We start from the raw sequence: 6,530 nt of genomic DNA on the forward strand, positions 1-6,530 counted from the left end.
CTCTAGCTGCAGAGAACAGTTGCCTTCACTATGGCTTCATGTGATCCTTGAAGAATGTTTTCTATCTGTGTTTGTGTGATTTTTCTCTGTTATGCACTTTGAAGAAGAGCTGCCTTATCTTAATATTGCCAAAGTCACTCATACTGACCCATAAGGGTGAGTCTACATTGTTCATCTGTCATTATTATTATCAAACTTTAAACGCAGTCTGGAAGATAACCTTGTCTGCAAGCTGAATGAGATTTCAGAAAGCGCAGTTGGCTCCCACAGGACAGAAGGATCTTCCTTTGAGATCCTTCTTCTCATGTTTCTTTCCTCACTCTGTCCGGAATGCTCAATTATTTGTGCTTAACAAAATCTTGTTTACTTGTTACCACCTGATACAGGTGCCACCTCCAGGAAGCCCTGCTAGCTCTCTCAACCATATAGAATTTCCACATATTGTGATTTTTTCTTAGGTCATAGAATGCCCTTAGACATTGTGCCTTATGTCCACCCACTAGTGCGGAAGGTCCTGAGGAAGATGCCTGGCTTCACAGACACTGTGGCCTCCCTCAGTATTTCACACAGGGTGCTTGTGACAGGGTGCATTGGATTTTTCCCCTCTGAGGACTTTTGATACCTGGCTCTGCTACTTAGTCTTCCTAGGTTAGTCAGAATTTAGGCTGGCTTTTGGATTTGAGGTAAACAGTAGTTTGGCTGGTGCAAAATTGAAGAATGCAGGCGAAGGAACAAATGGGAGATTCCAGTCAATATCACTTACTGAGACACATGCAGTATGCAGTGAAAATGCAGTGGGAAGCTAAGAGATGGGAAAGCAGAGAACAGGGAAGTAAGTTGAGGTGGAACCTGGGGGAACACAGAATAAGTTAACAGCTGTGAAATATTTAGGTTAATATACCAATTTTTTTCCAAGGAACTTGAGAGAATTATGTAATATAGACACATATCAATCTATTGTTTTAAATTTATATCACCAGAGACAAGATAATGCCTGGAATCAAGTAAGAAATCAGTTACTATTTGTGGGACAAATCCGTGAAGAACTTGGCATTTTGGATGAAAGGTTGATTAAGCAAGAATGCTCACTTACAGAAGGATGACAGAGAGAACTGAGACTGGGAGAGGGGCGGGAGACAGTGGTGAGAGCTGACCAGGTCATGGATCTTCCTGCTAAAGAGGTGGCTAGTGCAGATGCAAATTATTGGCTCCTACTTGTAATCTGTCCCTAGTGGCAGCCCCTTCAACAGAACTTGAGGTTTAGATATGCTGTATCTCAGCAAGCTTATCTAATGAATCTGAAAGAGGGAACTTTTTTTTCATTATGGCAAGAACACTTAACATGAGGTCTACTGTTTTGACAAAGTTTAAGTGTACACAATACAACGTTGTTAACTAGCCAGAATGTTGTTGTACAGCAGATCTGTAGAGCTTAATTATCTTGCATAGCTTCTTTTTAAGACATGCTCCCAGGCTGCCTTAAATCAAGGCAGCCACTCCTTCTGCTGGGTCTCTCACTTGAAAAAGGAACACTCAATAATCCACAGCTAGCAACCCTAAAATAATACTGAGTGTGTTCTTTTTCTCTGGGTGTAATGCAGAGCGGGCACAGAAGTGGGTACAGGAAGTTGTACAAACTAACAGAATAAGAGTGAGGGTGGAGAAGGAAAATGGCTCAGTTTACAATAATTTGTTCAGGAGCTATTTATCAAAAACCAACTCCATGTCAGTAAATAGTCCCATGGTGGGAAGCACATGGGGTGTTGGGGAATAAAAAGGACATTTTGCTTAGACTGATAGAAATGAGAGAAGAGGATGGTACAGGGTAAGTTCTGAAAGGTGGCCAGGGCCAGCCCAGGAGGGGAAAAGGATTTTAGATTTTATTCTACATGTGATACCTAAACCCTGGAAGCTTTTGGGTAGAGGAGCAACACCACCTGAGCTTGTTTTGTCACACTGTACCTGGCTGCTCACGGAGAATGCAGTGAGAGGCAGGGATGGAAGTTAGCTGACCTGAGAGGAAGCTAGTGCACTGGCTGAGTTATGTAAGAAGCATTGATAAAACAGGAGGATGGTAGTGGGGAGGCAGCAAAAGTGACTAGATTTAGGAAATGTTTTGATGTCTATAAGTTGATGAGACTTGCCAATAGGTTTATTGCAGGGAAGATGGAAAGATAATGCAAAGATAACTTCTGGGATATTGGACCTAGCAACGGAGTCAGAGAGAGGGCTGGAAGGAGGAGGTTCTGGAGGGGTGATTAAGGCTGCTGCTTTGGGCAGGTGCCTAGTAGATACCCAACGGGGATGACGGGTAAGCTGCTGGATATGTAAGCCTGGGATTCAGAGGGAGGTGAGGGCTGGGTAGATATGCTGTGTGGTCGTTAGCAGAGAGACGGTATTTGTATGTGGGCCTGGATGAGGCCATGTGGGAGTGTTGATAGCGGGGAAAGCGGAACCCTGACATGAGTCCTGCAGCCTGTTAGCATTTAGAGGTTAGGAAGAAGAAAAGGAGCAAGCAAATGAGAATGCTCCTCAAGGAGAGGCTGGTGAAGGAGCAGGAAAATTAAGATGGTAGATGTCAAAAACAAAAACATGTCAATAAGGCAGTGATAGCTGTGTCGAACACTGCTGGCAGGTCGAGGAGAATGAGGTCTGAGAGGTGGCCGCTGGGCAGGGCAAGCTGGAGGTGCTGCTGGACTGACTGAGTGGGTTGAGTAGATAACAGGAGGTGAGCAAGTTGAAATAACTATTTCAACTAGTTATTTTATTTTATTTTTCAATTACAGTTTACATTCAATATTAGTATTTTATAGTAGTTTCAGGTGTACAGCGTAGGAGTTAAACAATCAAATACTTTACAAAGTGTTCCTCCTGATGTTTCCAGTGCCCACCTGACACCATATATGGTTATCACAGTATTATTAAATACATCTGCTGTGCTGTACTTTACATCCTCATGACTATTTTGTAACTACCAAGTTGCACTTCTTAATCCCTTCACCTTTTTCACCCAGTCCACCAACCTCCCTCCCCTCTGGCAACCCAATTAGTTTTATCCATAAAGGGAAGAAAAGCAATGGGGTTGTGGGTAGAAGCAGAAACAATTCATTTATTGTAACAGGACAGAAGACAGAATTTAAGAATGTAGATGTAGGTAGACTTGATAATAAAAACAAGAGATCATTACCTTCAGATTGCAAGAAAATAAAAAGGAAAACAATTGTAGTTTTTTTCAGAATGATCCATCACTGTATTTGCTGTTTGATGAAATGTTAAATTATAGAAGCATGGAAACTGCAGCAGGACTTGAGAATACTCGCTTGCAGTTAAGTATTTCCATGTTTCACGTTCATACATAAGTTGTTTAAACTGGTCATTTTAGTCCCTAGAAAATCTTTCTATTGCATTCTGTGCAGGAAAACATAAGAAACACAAGAATGTTTAAAATGTTTTAAATTGCTGTTTGGGCATCAGCCTGATCCACAATTGTGTTTTGATTACTCTCTCCAGTCCGGTTCATCTCTCTATAAGTAGAAAAAATACAACAGTGGAAAATTCAGTAATAACAAGTGATTCTACATAGTTATTCTTCTGAGCTGTTATGTAGTAAGCATAAACATATAAACAGAAAACAGCTTGCTCTAGTTCGTCTCGTCAGATTGTAATATTCAGAATTTTAATGCTGTGTTTGCCTCTGCTTTGTTGAATACAAAAGGACTAGCAATTTAGCTATTATATGACCATTTGAATATATAAAATTGTCAAGAGCCAGCATTTTAAGAACTCATGGTCTTCTTAAATTTCTCCTAGTTTTTGTATGGTAGTAAAATGCACATAACATAAAGTTTGCCATGTTAACCACTTTTTAATAAACAGGTCGGTGGTAAGCACATTTGTATTGTTCAGCCATCACCACCACCCATATCCAGAACTCCTTTTATGAAAATATAGGCGAGTTTATGAAGTCACACATCGTCACTGAGCAGGTGTCATGCTGATATTTTCTGTATTGTTCTAATTTTAGTATATGTGCTGCCAAGGTGACCACCAACATGCATTGTTTTAAGAAAATGCAAGTATTCTTTATGTACATAAAGAATTAAAAAACTACAGAAACAGTAACTCTAAAAGGCAAGCCAAAACCATTTGATTATCATTATTACTACTAAGTAAATGTTTAGGTCAATTTCATAATGCTCCATATCAGGATATGGATAAGGGGTGACTATGATATTTTCCAGAAAATACCCTTTGATTCTATAGTCAGAGGCAGGACATAGGGATAGATTATTAGATCCAAAATGATCATTGCTCTATTTTCCTAATTTATCTGGTGGAAAATGAAACAATTGGAAAAAAAAAGACTCACACCCATGCCCTGGCTGGTGTGGCTCAGTGGATTGAGTGCCCGCTTATGAACCAGAGGGTCGCAGGTTCAATTCCCAATTGGGGAACATGTCTGGGTTGTGGGCCAGGCCCCCAGTAGGGGGCGTGCAAGAGGCAGCCACACATTGATGTTTCTCTCTGTCCCTTTCTCCCTCCCCTCTCTAAAAATAAACAAAACCTTTAAAAAAATAAAGACTCAAACCCAGATTAATTCACTTACGATGTGCAAGCCATTGTGCTAAATAATGAGCATGTGTTGTTTTGCTTAATCCAATAGGAATGCAATGAGGTAATTCTCTTGTTTTCCTTTGAAGGGTAATAAAGCTGAGACTCAGGTACAATAAACTGCTCACGATCTTTAGCTAGTAAACGGTGGTGAAAGTGGTATCCAGGTTGGCCTGAGACCACAGTCCTTGTTCTTAACCTCTGGGCTCTATTGTATCTATTTGAAATGATGGCAGACCACATCTGTCCCCAATTTTTAAAATTTATCGCCTTCAACAGTCTCTCCCAACTCATCCTGTTCTTATCAACATACCATTTTTGTGTGTGCAGAACTCCTATGCCAAACAATGATGACTCAACTTCATCAAAGGTTTTGAGTTGGACTCTCACAATTATTTCTGTTTCACAAACAAATGTTTTCTCTATAGCTGCACTCAAGATTTGTAGTTTGGGGGGGGTGGGGGGAGATTTCATCAATGTTCTTTGGAGCAGTTTCTGGGGGTTTCTGTTCATAATTTTCTGACTTCCAAAGTTGATGCCTTTGAAGTGAAAACATCTCTTGAAAACCAAGCTGCTGTGCCAGAAGACAGCCTTTAGAACTCGGTCTCAGCTGTCTACAAACATTCCTGCATCCACATTCTGATCTTCACCCCTGCCGCACAGTAAGAGACAGAACTATTTCCAGAGTTTGCCCTAATGGAGCTTTATTATTAATACATAAGTCTAACTCAGGAAGCCCTCAAGTATTTGGAAGCCGTTGTGAGGTAGCTTTGTTTCTGCTTGTTGTGTTTAGACTTTGCTTTGTGGGCATTCCCGCGCAACACTCCTCCCTCTGCTGTTCTCTCTCAGGAGCTCTGCTGCAGTTAGGGGGAAATAGCATGGTTTGGGAAGAACCCTGACCTGCCTTGATTTTGGTCATTTTTTAAAAATTGCCATGATTACAGAGAGTTAAAATTTTAGAATTACACATGAGGAAGTAGAATATGTGCAGTTGCATGGATATATTTCATGGTTGTTGTGGGGTGGGGCAGAGGGAATTGGCAAACACTTTCATCTTAGTCTAACCAGTCAATGCAGGTAACAAAGAAGCTGGTCTGGGTGAGTTTCCTGCTCCTCTCAGGTTTCCTTCCCACACTCCTTCCCTGAGTTTCTCCACGTCCACCAGATCTGACCAACAATAGACACTACCCCACAGTAAGGTTAGATCCACGTGAGTAAGGTTAGCTCCACGAGGGCAGGTGGGGAGGAGGGGAGAAGTAGGGAATGACCTTCATAGCCCTTTTTCTCTTAGCCCGCTCTTCACACACTGAGTTCTGACGCTGCTGGTTCATACACTGACTGCTAAGCACTGAGGTCTGCGACAAGCAATTTACCAACCTAGCTTTTCTCTTCATGTACAATTTTATAAATTCTGAGAAAACTACTTTTTATGTACTTATTCTTGCTTTTTAGAAAAATGTGGCATATACATACAATGCAATTCTATTTGGCCTTAAAAAAAGAAGAAAATTCTGCAAAATGCTACGACATGGATGAAGCCTGAGGACATCACACTAAGTGAAATAAGTCAGTCACAGAAAGACAAATACTGCGTGATTCCAGTTATATGAGATATCTAAAATAGTCAACTTCACAGAATTGAAGAGTGGAATGGTGGTTTCCAGGGGCTAGAGGGAGGAAGAAATGGGAATTACTAATTGATAGGCATAAAGTTTAAGTGAGGCACGGTGGATCAATTATAGAATTAGGCTGTACAACATTGTACCTGCAGTCTACAATACTGTATCACACACTTAATAGTTTGTTAAGAAATTACATCTTATGTTAAGTGTTCTTGCCACAATAAAATAAAATAAACTGCTTTTTAAAATCGACTTTTGCAATGCACAAAGCCAGATTATACTTGGGTTAGGCTCAAA

The 6,530-nt window shown here is 40.7% G+C and overlaps 1 non-coding gene across 1 annotated transcript; it reads right to left on the reverse strand.

The window, feature by feature from the left end:
- Window positions 1–3,941: 3,941 nt before the first annotated feature.
- Window positions 3,942–4,048, reverse strand: LOC123829852. The gene has a single exon (XR_006787660.1). It is a non-coding gene; the product is annotated as a U6 spliceosomal RNA (small nuclear RNA).
- Between the last annotated feature and the right edge of the window lie 2,482 nt (window positions 4,049–6,530).

The sequence above is a fragment of the Phyllostomus hastatus genome, unplaced genomic scaffold (genome assembly GCF_019186645.2).
Source record: "Phyllostomus hastatus isolate PE091 unplaced genomic scaffold, TTU_PhHast_1.1 phas_scaffold_114, whole genome shotgun sequence".
Classification (NCBI taxonomy): domain Eukaryota; kingdom Metazoa; phylum Chordata; class Mammalia; order Chiroptera; family Phyllostomidae; genus Phyllostomus; species Phyllostomus hastatus.